The following is a 19,590-nucleotide window of genomic DNA, read 5'->3' on the forward strand; positions in this document are numbered from 1 at the left end:
TTCTTGTGTACGTGAGCTCTGTCTGGGACAAACGCCCTCATCCCTCAAAGCGCAGGTCTAGCCGCGAGCAGCGCAGGGCCCGGCACGTGACGGGCGGGGAGCCCGCCGGTCCCTCTGGGTTGGGGTGCGGAAGGCTCTGCCTTCCTTCCCCCTGTTACCCACAAGCCCCCGGGCCCGCGGGGCGAGAAGGAAGCAGGCGTGTGGGGCCCGGAGCCTGCCAGGGAGGCGTCCGAGGAGCCTGCCATCCGAGACTGTCCCCCAAGGCTCCGGTCGGAAATCGCTGCCACACGCAGAGCCCGGTGGGACAGGGAGCTCCTCTGTGACAGCTGTCGGGCGGGAGACAACCAGGGTGGCACAGAAATCGCTGTCCCCTTTCCCGCTCATCTTAACCGGGCGCCCGTTTGTAGGGGATTTCTAAGGTCTAGGGAGGGCATCGCAGTGTCACCCCAAGCAGTCCCACCTGGTGATTGACATGTGCTGTTAGAAGCATCAAAGAACACGCACAAGCACACTTTCGCCTCCCAGGCCCAACCTCTATCCTGCCTTCTAGTTTTGTTTTGTTTTTCACTTTCCTCCGCGTCGTGCCTTTCTGCCTCTCTGCCTTTATCGCCTGCGGTCTCACTTCTGGTCGAGACCCCGCCGGGCCGCTGGCGCTTCAGGCTCTCCCCCAGCCCCTCCTTTCCGCCCGCCGACTGGCTTCTTCCTCCTTTAGCCCACTGCGCCCCGAGCCCCGGACTGCATTTCCCGGCAGGCGCCGCGGCCAGCGGCCAATGAGCGGCTGAGGATTTGGCGGCGGCGGCGCCCCGAGAGTCGGGGTGGGGGGGGCTTTGTGCGCGGCGGCGGCGGCGGCGGTGGCGGTGCCTGTGGCGGCGGGAGCGGGCGGCGGCGGCGACCAAGACGGAGGTGGAGGCGGAGGGGGACTGTCCACTGGTCGCCGCGGAGAGGCGTGCGAGGCCGAGTCGAGCCCCGACGACGACCTGCTGCCCCAGCCCGGCCGCCAGCCACGGGCTGGTCTCTGGCAGCTGCAGCTGCGCGGCGACCCCCATCCCTCCGGCTCCGCTGCCCACCCCACCGCCCGCAGTCTTCCTCCTCTTGCTGCGCGCCCGGCCCGGCCTGGCCGTGGCCCTCCTCGGTGCCGGCCGCCATGGCAGAGGCGTCCGGCGCGGGGGAAATCTAGCCCGGGGATTTCATGCGGCCTAGCTTGGTTCCGCCTCCTCCTCCCGCGGCCCCGGCGGCTGCCTGCACCCCAGCCCTACTCCGGGCCTCCGTGTGTCTCCTGTGATCGTACTGACACGGCCGGGGGGTTAGAATGGAACAAAGTGAAGGTAAAGTGAATGCGTGTGTGTGTGTGTGTTTGGGTGCGCGCGCGCTGGAAGGAAGCGCTGAGGTGGGGACGGCGAGGAGGGGGCGACCTAGGGATGGGACCCGGGTAGGGAGAGAGACCTTAGCAGGGATGGGAGGACTAGCGGGTGGCCTGAAAGGGTTCGAGGGGAGTCTAGAAGGATGAAGCAAGGCGGGGGATGTGGAGGGGATTGGGAGGTGGGGCAGGAGAGGTAGGATTGGGATAAGGGATGGAGTGGCGCTAAGCTGGGAATTGGGAGTAGAGGTGGGATGGGGGCGGGGATAAAGGTGGAACGGGGGAGGGGCAGGGGGAGAGGAGAAGAGTTAGGTTTGGAGATTAGAGACCTGGGCGGACAGAGAAGTAGGCAGGTTTGGGGGTGGAGTATGGGAACTAGGAGAGTCTGGGGGAAGGAGAAAGAATTAGGTGGAGAGATGGGGCCTCAAGGGAGACACGAGGGAATGGAAGTGGAGGAAAATGTGGATTAGGAAAAAGGGATGAGAAATGCTTGAGACAGGATGCAATAGGAAGATAGGAAATAGACTCAGGAACTGGGAGACCCAGGATCGGGCTCGGGAAGGAAATTAACTGAATGTTGAGAAGGATGAGAACTATGGACCAAGCGTCACAGAGTGGGAGGAAAAGAAGGGGAAGGGGGTTGTTAAAGTGTTAGGAAGGGAAAGCCTTTTGTTCCTATATTTGTGTGTATTCTGTGCCTTTTCTTTCAAGGCTAGATAATGGAGAAGCTAGTGGTTATGGTGTTGTGAAATGGGGAGGTGTGGGTTTTACAGCTTTGAGGTGCTTTGAGGGAGGAGGAGGTGTGTTCGTGTAATGGTAGCAAGACAGAGGGAGACATGGCCATAATTTCATGGTTTTGGTGAGGAGTGAAGACTATTCAGATTTAAAGGGGGCAGGGGCAGCCATGTTTGCTGCCAGGCACTGCAGTGTAAATAAATTCCTTCTCTCCGACATCAGCATGAATCTGGAAGGGGCCAGTTCAGATTGCTAACCCCCTTTCTTTCTATTCATGAACTCTTCCCATACATCTTGGGGTCATTTAAAATTATTCATAACCACCAAAGGAGGTAGTAATGTTTTCCATCTTGTGTGTTTTGCTGCCCCCCCCTTCCCCTTTTCCTTCTGGTTGCGAACAAGGCATGCTAATGAACTGCGGTGTAAAATTTAACCCCTTTAATAAAGTTAAAACTATATTTTTTACTAGCTGAAGGAATCCTTACTACCCTTATTTCAAACATGATCATGAAAAGGCTTTTAAATATTGAAAATTCATTTGTTTCAGAAGCCTCAGAAGCAGTCAACATGTTTTCTGCAATTCTTTAAGTAAACAAGGAAATTGCCTCGGTTATTTTACTTGGGCTTGTGCTCTCGGCAAAGCACTGTGTGAGGGGAGAGGAGGGGTAGGAAGGTCTGCTGTGGTACATTATCTGCTTGCCGTAGTTTGCGTGTTGGAAAATTAGAAATGTGTGTATTTTAAAATGGTGTTTCTGATGGCTCTTGCTTATAGGTGATGGGTGTGTTAAGAAGTGTTTTCTTTTTTAAAATAAACTCTCTTCCATCCTTTCTCTTTGCTTTCATACAATTGCCCGGTACAATCTCCAAATGTCAGTTCAGCACAGCGCAGTGACCTATGAAGCAGGCATGCAGAGCTCAGAGAGTCATTCAGGTGCCAGGATTTTTTGGTGGGAACTTCAGGTCACTCTCAGGAAAGCTACAGTAACTCTCAAATGTATTCAAGTGTACCTACTTATGTGATTTGAAATAGTTACTATTCTAAAGCTTTAAATACTAACAAACTTACAGTAGCTGAACTAAGTGGAGCCTATTTTATTTTCATATTGAAAAGGATTAAATGTGTGTGACCTTTTGTTTTTGTTTTATTATTGTAATTGGGAGAATCCAAACTTTAATCTGTCATATTGGTATTGAAACTGTTCTCTAATACCAGGAAGGCCTGTTAAAATTGTAATATGATGGACTCAAACCAGTTGTGCTACATACTGATTTAACCTATCCTAATTCCTCATCCTTTCAAGTTGTTATATAGAATTTTAGGATGTGTTCTTGGTCTGCTGGAAAAATTAAATTGAATATTGTTAGAGTGTTACTTTGGGAGAGCACTTTTAGTATAGAGGTCAGATATACAACTTATTTTGATTTGATAATATTCAGCCTGAGTTTTTAAAAATCTTATGAGAAAAAGTTCCACTCAAAAAATCCATTCAGTATGCTTTTTTGGGATTTATTTTTATGGAGATTTAATTTTTATATCTCTCACTTGATTGACATGTTATTTGTAATTAATTTGTGAATGAACCATCAGTGCCATAAATTTTTAGGAAAATGAGAAATTGTTGTATATTAAAATAAGAAAAGACTCTTGAAAGCTTGAATTACTTTAAAAAAAAAAAGTTTATTCCTAGATATTCAGCATTTTGTAAAGATAAATGTCTCCTGCCCAGTTGTCATGAGTATTCTGGCTCCTGGCTAGGTATCCACATGTAATGAAGAAGGCTACTCTAGTTAGTTGATACTTAATTAAAACCCAGACTGTGCTCTGATTACCATGTCCCTCATCAGCTCACCTGCTACCTGTGATAGCTTTTTTTTTTTTAACTTTAAGTTAATAGATATGCCCTTTTTTATACTGATCAGATTGAATGAGTTTGGGGTAAAGGAAATTGGTTGCCTTTGAGATTGGTCATCCTTGAATGAATTGTCAAAGTCTTTAGTCAGTTGTCTGATTCTAAAAGACACTCCATTTCTGGAATTTATAATAATATTTATAATAAGCCTAGTAATGGCTACTAATAGCTGTTGTCCTCTAACAGTGTGCTGCGCTAAATGTCTTATGTGGATGATTTCCTTTCATCCTCTCAACAGTTGTGGGAGGGTTAGTACTGTTAACTCCTTTTTTACAGATGGAGAGATTGAGGTTAAACACCTTAATAACACACAGATGGTAAACAGCAAAGCCAGTATACGAACCCAGGTCTTTTCTAATTATAAAACCTGATCAGCAGACCTTTACTTTTATTTTCTTGTAAAGATTCATAAAAATAATACACGTTCATTATTTAATTTTTTTGAAATATTATAAAAGACTATAAGAGGTTTAAAAAAAAGTTAACACTCTGTTCTCCACTGACAACCATTTTGAAGTCTCTTGGGTGTCCTAGAAAATTTCTGTACGTATGTACCTACATCTGTCTTAAAATACATACAAATTCTATCACACAGTTTGCATTTTGCTTTTTTGTTTTAGTAGGCTACCTGGGACATCCTTTCAAACAAGCACATATAGACCTACAGCTTTCTTTTTTTTAAGGGTCATATAGTATTCCATTGTTTGAAATATTGATTAATATTAACATTAAGTTGTTAACAAGTTTTTGCTATTACAAGTAATGTAGCAGGGCCTGAATTAAGTCCCTAACAGCCTATTTAAATAGAAGAGATATAGTCCAACTACTTTATTTTACAAGAGAAATCACTGAGACCAGAAAAGTTAAGTCCAAGGCTTTGGTGAAAAACCTGTCACTTGACTCTTTATACCACATCACATTACTTTATTATTGTGGAAGTATTTGTGCATTCTGTGAAAGCTCAAGGTGAGGGGGAATACTCAAGGTTAGGCATGGTTAGTATAATGAGCACAAGGGGATTAAGTTGCAGTGAGGTAAAGGCTCTTGCTTCTCTTTTTCCATACTTTGTTCACCATGTTGTACATATAGCATTTATACAAAATAATTTTACATGCATAAATGAGTCTTGTCCAGGTATCTTGAAGTTTGTATTTTGGGTAATGAAGTGGTTTTGGCAGAATTTTTCCTGTTTTAACAAAATTATCAATGAAATAAAAAAATAAGAGGTCTGTCATGGTCCTGGAAAAGAACTTGGAAAGAATACCTAATTGAAAACAAGTTTTAAAAAAATCTTAGGCATCACTGATTATTTTTTACTATCAAGAAGAAAATTCGTAACCGTGGATACTTATTCATTGAATTCCTTTAAAACAAAAAGTCTGTTTTAGACACTTAAAAAATTAAAATCATTAAAGCTTTAAAAAGGTTTAGAATTTGGTATCTATAAAATCTATTTTGGTGCATTGCTGTTTTTAGTTTTACTAAAAAAAAAAATAGGAGTCTATTATTTTTTGAAAGAGCAACTAAGATGATTTATTCATGTGTTAATAAATAACATGTCCAGCATTTGAGTTTTTTTGTTTTTTTTTGTTTTTGCGGTACGCGGGCCCCTCACTGTTTGTGGCGTCTCCCGTTGCGGAGCACAGGCTCCGGACGCAGAGGCTCCGGACGCACAGGCTCAGCGGCCATAGCTCACGGGCCTAGCCGCTCCGCGGCATGTGGGATCTTCCCGGACCAGGGCACGAACCCGTGTCCCCTGCATCGGCAGGCAGACTCTCAGCCACTGTGCCACCAGGGAAGCCGGCATTTGAGTTTTTAAATGAATGATGAGCTTTATTTCTGCAGGCTAATCTTTTAATAAATACAAATAAAGATAAATTTAAGAAACCGATTATACTACGACTACCTAACACATTTTTTAAATACTCAGAGGTTTTTCATTTTGTTTTTATTGTTGACCTTACTAAGTACTTAATAAGTACTTTTAAACACTTATGTATTATGTTGTGCTAGTACAGGGTGGCATGAAAAGAAGGAAAAAGGCATATTTAAAATTTTGTGATTTAGAGAATGTTCAGTTTTTACTAGATAGATGTGTTTTGTTACTTCTAAAGTACATCTGCTTGTTGACAAAATTTTGCATTTGAAAAGCTCTTTGATAAATGATTCTTGGCTTATTCTTAAATTTTAAATGTGAATCTGTGTTATCATTGATCTACAATGAGAATTCTTTTTTCTACTATGTTCCCTCTTTCATCTAGATTTAGAACTATATTGAGAGAGTGAATAGGAAAATTTTACAAATTTATGTTCATATAGTTTCCATTTTAACCATATACATATATGAATATTATTATCTAATAATACTTTGTTTTACGTGATATCTTCTGAGATGTTGGATAGAATTCCAGCACAATAACTTGTGTGTGTGTGTGTGAAGTTGGAAAGCACAATAATTATTTAACTCAATTTAAATAAGTAGCTATTTTAAATTTAAGAAGTGTGTGGCTTCCTGGGATTTTGTGGGTAAAATAAAATTTAGTTTATCAAATTTATTTGAGATTCAAAAGATTAGGAAGTCTCATGTGGAGGCTTGCCTACTGGCATTTTGGCTGTAGCCAAGATGGTATTGTGTCTAGTGAGTCTTGTGTTACTCACATCTCTTAGCTGTGGAGTCTTAAGAAAGCTGTACATAAAAAAAAAGCAAACAAGCAAAGACTTTTTAAAGTGCATTTTAAAGACTTTTGTAAAACATGACATATAAAGATAAAAGCGTAAAACCTGAATGTACGGTATAAACAAATAATTAGAAAACAAACATCATGTAGTCACCACCCAGGTAATATGCCCTGTAAGAAAAGCTGCAGAGACAGTCTCATTGGTTTAAGTGGTATTGTCTTGGTGGTAGTTGGACTTGAGGGATAACACTGTGCTGAAAAGAAAGCTGAAAAATTAATAACCATGAGGAGTCAGCCCAGGTAAAAACTGAATCGCCAGGTTTTTTTTGTTGTTATCAAAAGGGTTATCTAGGCAATTAAAAAAAGTTTCCTAACATTTAGTGTAGTCATTTAGTCATTTGAAATCTTGGTGCTTTACTAATGAATGTGAAACAAAAAGTAATGCTGAATCCTACAAGAATCATGCCATGTTGCATAAAGCTGTTTCTTCAGAGTTCATCTCTGATGCGGTTTTTGGTAGGATTCAGTGACTACTGGTTTTAGATTTATGTGCAGACTCTAACAATGGCTTTTGCTTAGGAAATGTCAGATTTGCCTGTATCTGTGCCTGATACCTAACTTAAGTGTATCTTATTTACAAAAACTAGTTTGACTCTCTTGCTTTCACATTAATGTAACCATTAGAAAAAGTATTAACCTGAACAGTGGCAATCTATGTTGACTCTTCCATCCTTGGTGCCTCTTGATTCTTACCTTGTCTGCATCTTGGCTAGGTGAACCAGATTTCTTTTTTAACTGGAGAAACCTACTTTAATGTGCTTCCCTGACTTTCTAGACATATTTTCTTATATGTATGGAAAGGTTAAATGTTGACTTTGGAGGATTTTGATAGCAGAAAACAGTTGAATTTTTAAAAATTTTATTATTTATTTATTCATTTTTGGCTGCGTTGGGTCTTCATTGCTGCGCGCGGGCTTTCTCTTGTTGTGGAGAGCGGGGGCTGCTTTTCGTTGTGGTGCACGGGCTTCTTATTGCGGTGGCTTCTCTTGTTGCGGAGCACGGGCTCTAGGCGCGTGGGCTTCAGTAGTTGTGGTGCATGGCCTCAGTAGTTGTGGCTCGCAGGCTCTAGAGCGCAGGCTAAGTAGTTGTGACGCATGGGCTTAGTTGCTCCGTGGCATGTGGGATCTTCCCAGGGCTCGAACCCGTGTCCCCTGCATTGGCAGGTGGATTCTTAACCACCACGCCACCAGGGAAGTCCCAAAGTTAAATTATTTTTCCCTCTGACTACCTGATGAATACAGACTATTTGCATAAAATTCTGCAATGTGGACTTTACGAAGGACATTTTAATAACACATCTGCATACATAAATTAAAGCCTTTATTTGGCTATTATAATTTTGTTACTTTAAGCTGTCTGTGTTTTTCTTGATCTCTGCCGGATCCAAATACATTGCAATATGGTATTTCGTATTTGATTGTGGTGAGAAACTTCATGCTATGCTTCACCTAAAATTCCAATACAATGTTGTTCTTTTTTATTCTGGGTGAAGGTTAAATACATCCCTTGCTATTTTTTTCTCCTGCAAGGATGAGAAATAATTATTTTAAATCTTGAAATGACTGTATATGTTGAGTTTTCCTAGATGTGGAAACACACATAATTTAATGTAATAGTTTTTTAAACCTAAAGTAGGTAATTTGGCTTTGTATATGAAGTAGGGTTAATATACTTTTGGTTATCTCATGCTTTCTGTGTTGTTATCACCTGTACAATTTAGCCTTGATCATTAGAATTTATTTTATTGTGTCATAGAATTAGGGTGTTGAGGTTAAGGTCTTAATTAAGGTATTACATCCATATGCATATAGGTCCACACACACAGTACCCCTAAGAAATGCTGATAGCCCTATTAGGTTTTTTCTTATAGAATCTTTTTTTTTAATTTAATTTATTTTTATACAGCAGGTTCTTATTATCTATTTCATACATATTAGTGTATACATGTCATTCCCAATCTCCCAATTCATCCCACCACCACCACTACCCCCAGCACTATTAGTTTTTAATTTTTAATGGAAAATTGGTACTTTCCAAAGTGGCTGGTAGTTTTAAAATAACATTTATTATGTTTAAGTTACGAAAGGGTTGTTTACTGTAGAGAAATTGAACACCAGTGAGATATAAAGAAGGTTAAAATCACCTGAAATCCTACCAACTGGAAACAACTACAGTTAACATTTTGTTCTGTATCTTTCAAGTGTTTTTCTTATGCATACCTGTATTTTTTTTTACAAATTGGAATAGTATATAATATTATTTTATAACCTGCTTTATTGTGAAATAAATTTTTTTGAGAATGTGATTTTTTAAACTGATATATAATTTCATTGTATGGTTGTGCCATATCTATTTACCATTATTCTGTTGATGGCGTTTTAGGCAGTTTGCAATTTTTAGATAAAATTTGATGAACATTCTTACATATTTAAAAAGTTGTATGACTGTAATGATTTGATTACAATAAATTCCTAAAAGTAGAATTACTTAACAGGTCTGAACATTACAAAAGTTTTTGACACATATTTCCAATATTTTCTCCAGAAAGGTTTTTTTTTTAATAACAGTTTCGTTGAGAAATAATTCACATACCGTACAAGTTACCCATTTAAAATGTACAATGCAGTGGTTTTTAGTATATTCATAGAATTGTGCACCATCACCACAGTCGATTTTAGAACATTTCCAGCAGGGTTTGAACCAATTTAAACTCCTAGCAATATCAGAAAGGCTTTGTTTTAAAAAACTGCATTTATTTGTGGTTTTTAAAGTGTAGTACAGGTATACAAGAACGCAGCAGCTTGTGTGATACATTTTTTCTTTATAATTCCTATCACTTATTTTGAAAAATTATATTTCCAGCCTTATTGAGTTGTAATTGATGATATATACTTTATATCAATTTATGGAGATTTTAAAAGTCATCTATGAAAACAAGATGCTCATATTCTTGTGTTAAGAAAACATGACATAAAGTTTAAGCTTATAAAACAAAGGATGTGGTAGATTTTTTGAATTATAAAATTATCTTTCCGTTCAGTCACGATGCCTTTATTGAGAAAGCGTTGTATGTGGTTTAAAATACCTTTCTTTTGGGCTTCCCTGGTGGCGCAGTGGTTGGGAGTCCGCCTGCCGATGCAGGGGACGCGGGTTTGTGCCCCGGTCCGCGAGGATCCCGCATGCCGCGGAGCGGCTGGGCCCGTGAGCCATGGCCGCTGGGCCTGCGCGTCCAGAGCCTGTGCTCCGCAATGGGAGAGGCCACAACAGTGAGACGCCCGCGTACCGCAAAAATAAATAAATAAATAAAATAAAATACCTTTCTTTTAATTCAAATTTTATTCAGAAACACCTTATATTAGGAAATGTCTATGGAAAGTATGCTATACCTATGTAGTTAACTATAGCAAACTTATTGTATAAAATGTATGGCTTTCTTTTTATTGAGAGGTTTGCTTTGCTGTAACTGACCTTCACCCTGAAAGTTGTTCTGTTTGCTTTAAGCCATTTAACAAAACTTTTTTTTTTTTAACTCGATGGGCAGTGCAGTGTAGGGCAAGTGTCAGGGAGACCCGAGTTCTTATTCCCACCGTACCTCTACCACTGGGGCTCAGTATTCTTACCTCTGAATTGGAGATGAAAATGACTACTTTTTGCAATTATAGGGATCTAAACTAGAAGTGCTAGAGTGTGCCTAGAACTGGACCAGGCATGTAGCTGATAATAAATGACTTTTTAAAAAATATAAGAATAATAGCATATGCAAAATGAGTTAGTCTTTAGTCGAATGTTTCATCGATGAAGATGTGAATCAGTTGGCCTAAACTCACTTTTATAGAAGTTAAAAGTTGAATGTTAGTTAGTGCTTGAGCAGAATCTTTGCGTGGGTTATATGGGTGTTTCTCAGTTGGTAAAGAGAATTCATGCTGTTACAAGTAGGAACATGAAGTTAATTTTCCAGTCCAAATTTACTTCCACTGTTGTTATTACAAAAGCATGATGGCTGTAGCTTCACCAACGCTTCATGTTCTGATTAAGCAAATAGGTGATAATGTAAAATTTGAATATAGTATGAAGTTCCTTATGTTCTTTTATTGTTTATTTTAAAAATGAAATGTTGAATATAATTGAACCTAAAATACTAAAGTGATAAACCTGATGAACCAAAAAAAACAAAAACAAACCCCTGGTCTTTATAGGAAAAATAAACTTAGTAAATTATCATTTTAGATATTATGATAAATTAATTGCTTAGTACTTTAAAAACTACATTATAATTTCTGTGATACCTTGCCTTGATATGGTAAAAGAAAGTAAAATTTGAACAATCTCAAACCTGTTTTCTGTAATTTAAAAATTTGTTAGGGAAAGAGGAAGGAAAATATGTGGATGAACTTGTTAGTTTACTAGATTTCATAGTGAATGGACCAAGATGACTGATATAAGTTGCTTAGTTTGTCATAAATTTCACTGTGAGCCAGTCCCTTGATGTAAGGGATTGGAAAATAATTTAATGTGAATTTTCTTCCAGTCATAATACCATGTCTGTTGTTGCCGGGTGTGGTCAAGAACAAAGTGAAGACTTCGAGGTTAAACCAAATAGATAAGGGAAATTGCATGTTTTATTAGTAAGTTTTGTATTGGTACAAGGCAGTTCAATAAGTAATGTGGTTTAGTCAGGAAAAAAAAAGAACTACAAAGCAACCTAAAATGTTGTGTAACTTAATAGAATCATAGTCAAGTGAAAATTGTGTGACTGTATTTAGTGACAGGGGTTTTTTTGGTGTTTAATTGTGTTTCATTTCACATAGGTGATACAGGATATTTTCATGTCCTTGACCATCATCTTTCTCTTAACACAATTTTAGTGGAAAATTATTAAGTGAAAATTTCAGAATATATTTGGGGTGATGATACTAGAGTTAAACAGATTATGGAGTAGTACCGTTATGTTTTAACAATAGTATTACTCTATTACTAGTGGTATAAACTAAGGAAAATTAAAAATGATAAGAAAAGGTGCTACTTCTCTAATACACCTTGATTACTTAGAGAATTTTGTAGAAAGAAATATGGTGGTCATGCTTTACCCCCTAAAATCTTATTTAGGCAAATAGGTGTTGGTTGTGAATTTCAAATAATTGTTTGTTATTGCAAATAACGAACATCTTTAAATAATGTTGAGAGGGTAGGTAAGACATTAAAGTTAATTTTTAAAATCGCATATGTTCTTGTCAGAATGCAAATCCAACCCCTACATTTATGTACTGGTGACTAGGAGGAATCACAGCTCACTTTCCCATTGTTTGGGGTCATTTCAGGTGATCGGATCACCTGATTTAACCTCTATTATGGGCTATAAACAGAAGCCCAAATATGTCTATCTCTTCAGAGAGGTAGACTCACAGCTAAAACTCAAGACTCATGACTGCAAGACCAATGTCAGAGCGCATTTTTCCTTGTCCCCGATTTATCTTACCCTTATTTTATTCTTGCGTATGTGTCTGCTAAATTTCCTCATATGTGATTTCTGTCTAGTTATATGGTACTATTCACCAATTTCTTTAAAAAGTTTATAATTAACCTTATTTTTATAAGCTTTCTTAGGATGTTTTTGTTTGGGTCAAATTTGAGAAATGATTTACATGAGCACTGACCAAGAGAATTTTCTGCAGTGATGGAAATACCCTGTGTCTGTGCTGTCCTGTATAGTAGCCACCCACCATGTGTGGATTTTGAACACTTGAAATGTGGCTAGTGTACTTGAGAACTGAATTTTTAATTTAATTTTAATTTGTTTACAATTCAGTAGCCACGTGTGATTAGCACAGATTTAGATATTATTAGTGAAGGGAAAGAATTAAGTAGAAGTGGACATTTTCATATTCTTTGCTCTTGTGATTACTTTTGTTGTGTTTTTGTGGGGTTGGGACTTTAAAATCTCATTTTTCCAAATGCTTACTCTCTTAGATAATGAATAAATCCATTCACAGGGAACAACTTAGTAATAGTTATTTGATTATTGTTTTAAAATATACAAATTTTAAATATTTTTAAAATATTTAAGAGAGGCCCGGTACGCAGGCCTCTCACTGTTGTGGCCTCTCCCGTCGCGGAGCACAGGCTCCGGACGCGCAGGCTCAGCGGCCATGGCTCATGGGCCCAGCCGCTCCGCAGCATGTGGGATCTTCCTGGACCGGGGCACGAACCCACGTCCCCTGCATCGGCAGGCGGACTCTCAACCACTGCGCCACCAGGAAAGCCCTTTTTTTAAAATATAAAAGTATTTTTAAAAACTCTTTTAATCAATGCAGTTATTAACAGACTATGTACTGCTGACCAACAAAATGATTTCATTTCAGTAGTACTCTAGAGTAGTTATGGTTAAATAATGTGGAAATCTTAAACTTTTTATATTACTTGGAATACTTGACTGTTATTTAAATATTTTTACTATAACCTCAGAAGCCTCTGAAACAAAGAGAACTTGAAAGGAAATAAAAGATATGTCTGATGATCACCTCTTCATGTGTCTTCCTCTAATCTTTCTATATGATTAGTTCCTGGTTTGGATTCCATTAGTCCTTTTTATAACAATCCAGACCCCCAGTCACTGTGTCCTATTACCCTGTTTTATAGTAGCTTATCGTTTTCTGAAATTTTCATGTTTATTTAAGCTGTATGAGATCAGAATCATATTTCCTTTGATTTCCCAGGATCTAGAATAGGGCCTGGTACATAGTTGGTGTTCAGTAATGAACCGTGTCACAAACAAAACAAAAAAAGGACTTTGTGAGGAATTAGATATATATCTGGAATAACAAACCACTTAGAGTCTGGGAATAGGCAAGGTGAGGCCCGGCTTTTGATTATCTTGGTGGTGTTGATATGGGTAATTTACGGCGATTAGTTTAAAATGAGTCTGTATAGAAACATTTCTGTGGGAACTTTTACTTTAAAAATAGACAAACTTTTGTCCAGGCATGCACATATGTACTAAATAAATCCTCTCCACATAAAACATCATAGAGTTGGGGCCTCCCTGGTGGCGCAGTGGTTAAGAATCCACCTGCCAATGCAGGGGACATGGGTTCGAACGCTGGTCCGGGAAGATCCCACATGCCGTGGAGCAACTAAGCCCGTGCGCCACAACTACTGACCCTGCGCTCTAGAGCCAGCGAACCACAACTACTGAGCCCACGTGCCACAACTACCGAAGCCCACATGACTAGAGCCCGTGTTCCGCAACAAGAGAAGCCACCGCAGTGAGAAGCCCGCGCACCGCAATGAAGAGTAGCTCTCGCTCGCCACAACTAGAGAAAGCCCACGCGCAGCAACAGGGAGCCAACGCAGCCAAAAATAAATAAATAAATTTATTTAAAAAATCATAGAGTTGACAAAATGGAAAAACAAGTGAGAAAATATTGCCATCATTGGTTTTTGAGTGTTCAGCCTCATTTCGTAACCTTTTAGAGATTAAGGGATTTACTCGAAGTCATTTATTTGTATGCCATTGGTCAGAACAGAGAGAACTGCCAAATCCTAGTTTTCCAGTGTGTTGTTTTGACTTGTCATCTATGAATGGACATCACTGTGTAGCAGACATAGGCACTTTACCTGATAAAAGCGGTATTTAACTGATAGTGGTTTGAGTTATCTGTGAGTAGTCAGAGATCAAATGTTCTCATGCAGTAAATTAGGTCATTTAATTTCTGATATTTAAATGCCAACATGATAAGTGTGGAAAGGGTTTTATTTTTACTCATCTATTCCTATACATAGTCTTAAATAGTTAATGTTTTGAGATATGAATCAGTCTTTTTATTTAGGGAACTTATACATTATTCACCTTTACAAAATAAACTTCCAGTTTGAGGTTATTCATTATAAAAAAATGTTGACTCAGTAGAGTTCTTTGGGATGGCTGCAAGGGGCTTTTCTTTATTAACTGTGGCTATTATATGTTTAAATTAACAGACTTTAAAAAATGGTTCTTAACCATAGTGCTGTCTTTACTACTGCGAGTTTTCTCCACACCCACCACATATTTTTGTGAAAATCAGCCACAGAATACAGTGTGGCCCAGAGATTTTAGTTGTCAGAAATGGAAAGATACAGTAAGTATTTTAGTAATAAAAGGACCCATAACGTTATTGTGTCATGCGTGGTGTTGGCTTTGCTGCCACATCGCTGTTTGTATCACATCTCCAACTAGAATGAAAGTTAACTCCAGAGGATAGAAAGCAGGAGTGACTGCCAACAAAACGGGAAGAAATCACGTACTTCTCTTCTGCAGCGTAAAAGGTGATAGCAGCGTCCTCTGAGCAATTGCAGGCTGATGGCTTTTCTGGCTGTCCAGGGACAGGTTTTAGGCCACATTAGCATATTTGTAGCCATAGATAGGACTATTCATGTTGTCATGGGGTAAGACCTTTAAAAGTGCTCTTTCTGGGGCTTCCCTGGTGACACAGTGGTTGAGAGTCCACCTGCTGATGCAGGGGACACGGGTTCGTGCCCCGGTCCGGGAAGATCCCACATGCCGCGGAGCGGCTGGGCCCGTGACCCATGGCCGCTGAGCCTGCGCGTCCGGAGCCTGTGCTCCGCAACGGGAGAGGCCACAGCAGTGAGAGGCCCGTGTACTGCAAAAAAAAAAAGTGCTCTTTCTGTTTCACGTTCCCCACATCTTAGGTTAAGGAAGCTAAGGGAATTCTCCTCCTTCCTGTCCTAGGTTCTATAGGGATGTTACTAGAACTAATGAAGACAAGGGAGTGTTTAGAAATGCTGTCAGAGAAGACTCTATATTAGTTTCCTTTTGCCTCTCTAACAAATGATGTCAAACTTAGTGGCTTAAACACAGCAAAATTTTAAACAATACAAATTTATTATCTTATAGTTCTGGATGTTATAAGGCCAACATGGGTCTCTCTGGGCTAAGATCTAGGTATGAGCAGGGCTGCATTCCTTCTGGAGGTTCTCGAGGAGAATCTGTTCCCTGCCTTTTCCACCTTCTGTAGGTGCCTGCGTTCCCTGGCTTACGGTCCGCTTCCTCTTATATTCAAAGCCAGCACAGAGCATCTTCAGATCTCTCTCTGACTCTTCTCCATCCCTTTTTCTCTTGTAAGTATCCTAGTGATTATACTGGGCCCACCTGGATAATCCAGAATAATCTCTCCATTGTAAGATCCTTGACTTAATCAGATCTGCAAAGTCCCTTTTGCCACATCAGGTAACATGTTCACGGGTTCTAGGGATTAGGATGTGGGTATTTGGTGGGGGGTCATTATTCTGTCTATCACAGCCTCTTTACAAGTTGAAGATGCTGGCTTTGTTAATTGTAGTGATGTTTTCTGAAGCAGTAATGGTTGCCTTTCTGAATTAATACAGACATGACAGAAAAGTGGTTCAGTGGTCAGTGACAGTGTAGCATGTGGTAAAGGGTGCAGGTCATGAAGCAAGACTGCCTGGATTTGACTCCTGGCTCTACCCCTTACTTTATGTGTGACCTTGGACAGGCCACCTAACCTGTCTGTCTTTCAGTTTCCTCATCTGTAAAATGGAGATACTAGTATCCATTTTGCAGGAGTTTTCTGACGATTAAATGAGATAATACTCGTAAAGCACTTGGAACATCACATTGTAAGTCTTCAGTAAATTATATTATTTTACTTGAAGCATGTTTAAAGTATTTTTTGTTTGAAATTTTAGAGAGATTCTTATACAGATTAAAATCTGGATCTATTCTGAGTTGTTGCAGGTTCTTTTGTTTAACCTTTTGAATACTCAGAAATATGGCATATTCAGGAAAACATCTGTGTGTATTAGTCATTGAAAAATAGGATAGAAGCTGAATAAATATGAGCATTTTCTTGATTTATAATTAATGAATTGTATTTTTTCTTTTGAAGAGACATATTAACATTTTTATATGTTCATTATAGAATCTACAGAGAAGTAAAAGGCAGAGCAAAAGAGAACAGACTATAGTAAGCATTTCCATTTTGGTGAACATCCTTTTAGGGCAGTAGTTCTCAACCCTAGGGCGATTTTGCCCTCCAGGGAACATTTGGCAATGTCTAGAGACATCTTTTATTATTACTGGCAGGTGGTACTACTGGCATCTAGTGCGTAGAGGCCAGGATGCTGCTAAATATCTTTTTTTTTTTTTTTTTTTTTTGCGGTACGCGGGCCTCTCACTGTTGTGGCCTCTCCTGTTGCGGAGCACAGGCTCCGGACGCGCAGGCTCAGCAGCCATGGCTCACGGGCCCAGCCGCTCCGCGGCATGTGGGATCCTCCCGGACCGGGGCACGAACCCGTGTCCCCTGCATCGGCAGGCGGACTCCCAACCACTGCGCCACCAGGGAAGCCCGCTGCTAAACATCTTGAATGCTCATGACAGCCTTCCTCAACAAGTGTTAGTAGTGCCAGGGTTCAAAAACGTTGTTTAAGAGTGCGAACTCATTGATAAGTGTGTTGCCTTCTTAGTCTGATTCTCAGTCATATATTTGAGTTTTGGATCACTTCTTGATCAGTGGGTTATGTAAAGTCCAGATACTAAAAACCAAATTTGATTTGGTAACTCATATCTGGCTCTTGGGAAATGTTAGTAATTTTAGAGATTAGTATAACAACACAGAGATTTGATGAGGTCCACACTGAAATTATCTGCATAATTTTAGATTATGGAGTTGAAGTCCTGTTACAGCGTATACTAATGCTGTGATTTGGGGCTGTACTTTTGACTGTAGTTTGAGAGCCAAAACACATTTTCTTCTGTCTTCGTTACTTGGATGGAAATGAACGTTCAGTAAAATAGCGGTTCTAATTTCCGCTTGTCTTTTCTGCCATTCCTGTATTCATTTAACAGCCTTTTTCATTCCCTTACGGTACTGGGGGATTAGGGTTACAGCAGTGAGCAAAAGATAAAAGTACCCAGTACCTTTGCTAGAAGTGAAGTAGTTTTGTTTTGTTGCCTGGTTGGTTTTTCCATGACCAAAGAGGCACTGCTACCCTTTGCTTTGGAAATTAAAGATAAATATGAACTTCAGAAATCTGAACACATTTTGCAATTCTCTGAATGCTGAAGTTACTCAAAGTTGCCTCAAATACAGGTTGGCATTCTAATATAAACTGATTTTGTGTTTAGTACAGGTTTTGTATTAGGCTATAAATGATTCAAAAAAGGGAAGTCATTTTATTAGAAACTCATTAGAGTTTTATATTCTTCTTATCCTGTGTTATGCTCAACAGTGATAATGTTGTGACAGTTTCTCTTAATCCCATTAGTAATGATTGCAGTTTTTATACACTGAACGAAAGACAGAGCTTCATTTCATAATATAACTACTGTTTTGGGAAATATGAACCCTAATATGTTAATAGTTTAAATGTGGTTTTTTTTTTTGACCACACCTTGCAGCATGTGGGACCTTAATTCTCTAACCAGGGATCGAACCCATGCCCTCTGCATTGGAAGGCGGAGTCTTAACCACTGAACCACTAGGGAAGTCCCTATGTTAATAGTTTATGTATGCCTGTAGAATTATTAGATTCATGGTAGTGAGCTTCGAATTAAATATGGTTATGTAAATACATTTCTTGTCAGCCAGTGACTCTTTTTTTGTGATGTGTTTATACTCTGAATTTCCAGCACTTAATAAAATATCTTCTACTCTAATTCTGATGAAAAGGTTACTTGATAAAATATATAGTCAGATTACATACTAAACTTTTGAAAAAGTTTAAAAATAATAGGGGGAAATTTCATTTTGTTCTATTTCCTCTTAGTGACCTGATTACCTGCTGCTTGTTTGGTTTTGTGCAGCTACTTCCCAGCTTTATTCATGATCTTTTTAGGAGGGAGAAAGTAAATCTGTACAGTCAGTTCTAAATGCATGCTGCTAACACCTGTGGTATTTCAGTAACACTAGTTACTTAACAATTATGAGCTCATGTTAAAATACTCACATTGTTAATCTAATCCTGTGGCTCCTTACTGCAATACTCCTTTCTGTTTGTGATCAGTCTGTTTATTGATAATGTGCTAGCCACTGTAGTTGGCTGGGTTTCAGAGATGAAGCAGTCCCATGTCCTCATCATAAACTTCCAGTCTTGCCATATTCTCTGGCATGTAAGTTGTTTTTATACCCCTGAATTATGTAGTGTGCTTTCATCAAATTCTTGTAATTTGGTTTTGCAACATATCAAGAAATATATAATCTAGATCATTTAGAAGACGTGAAACTAAGAAGCCAAGGAAGTTCTTAACCATTTTAGGTGATGGTTAATATAGATCTTTGTAAAGGAGTTCCCCTCCCTTCCACAGGTTACGACTTTTTGTTTCCTATACTTGGAAATGTCTCAGGTCCCCTGCATCCTCTCTCTGTCCCACATCCCCCAGCTCCTCAACCTTGGATGTTTTCCTTTGTCATCCAGGGCACTTGTCCCTTATGTCCACAGGGACTCTGTCTTGCTCATCTTTTATCTCTAGTACTTAGGACTAAACATAATACAGGCACTCGATATGAAATGAATAAATGTGTATTACTGAGCCTCCAGCACATTCCCTTTATTGCTTTTCTCTCTCCGGTAATAATGCAACTGTATAATTCCAGGAACCATGTCTGAATTTTCATCTCTACAACTTTAGTGCTTAGTGCGATGTCTGGCATGTAGTAGGTGCTCAATAAATATGTGCTTTATTAGAGGAGCCTGTATAGGTTGGGGTGGGGACAACCTGGCTGTAACTTTTGGTCTCCTTCCCATTGTAGTAGCAGCAGAATGGGAAGGAAGGAGGAGCTGGCATGAACCTCCGCCCAACATTGTCTCAGCCTACAGAGGGCAATTAACAGACAGC

General features: G+C 39.6%; 1 protein-coding gene across 5 annotated transcripts in view; it reads left to right on the forward strand.

The window, feature by feature from the left end:
• The first annotated feature begins 880 nt into the window (after positions 1-880).
• Positions 881-19,590, forward strand: part of NSD3 (nuclear receptor binding SET domain protein 3) — a 109,262-nt gene continuing 90,552 nt past the window's right edge. For 4 of the 5 annotated variants that reach the window (XM_029226701.1, XM_029226706.1, XM_029226705.1 and 1 more), the window contains exon 1: positions 1,176-1,325. The gene's annotated coding sequence lies outside the window, so the exon portion shown is untranslated. Of the gene's footprint in view, positions 1,326-19,590 lie in introns of all 5 variants that reach the window. The other variant, XM_029226707.1, reaches the window with a different exon arrangement.

The sequence above is a fragment of the Monodon monoceros genome, unplaced genomic scaffold (assembly GCF_005190385.1).
Source record: "Monodon monoceros isolate NGI ecotype Baffin Bay Population unplaced genomic scaffold, NGI_Narwhal_1 Super_Scaffold_17, whole genome shotgun sequence".
Classification (NCBI taxonomy): domain Eukaryota; kingdom Metazoa; phylum Chordata; class Mammalia; order Artiodactyla; family Monodontidae; genus Monodon; species Monodon monoceros.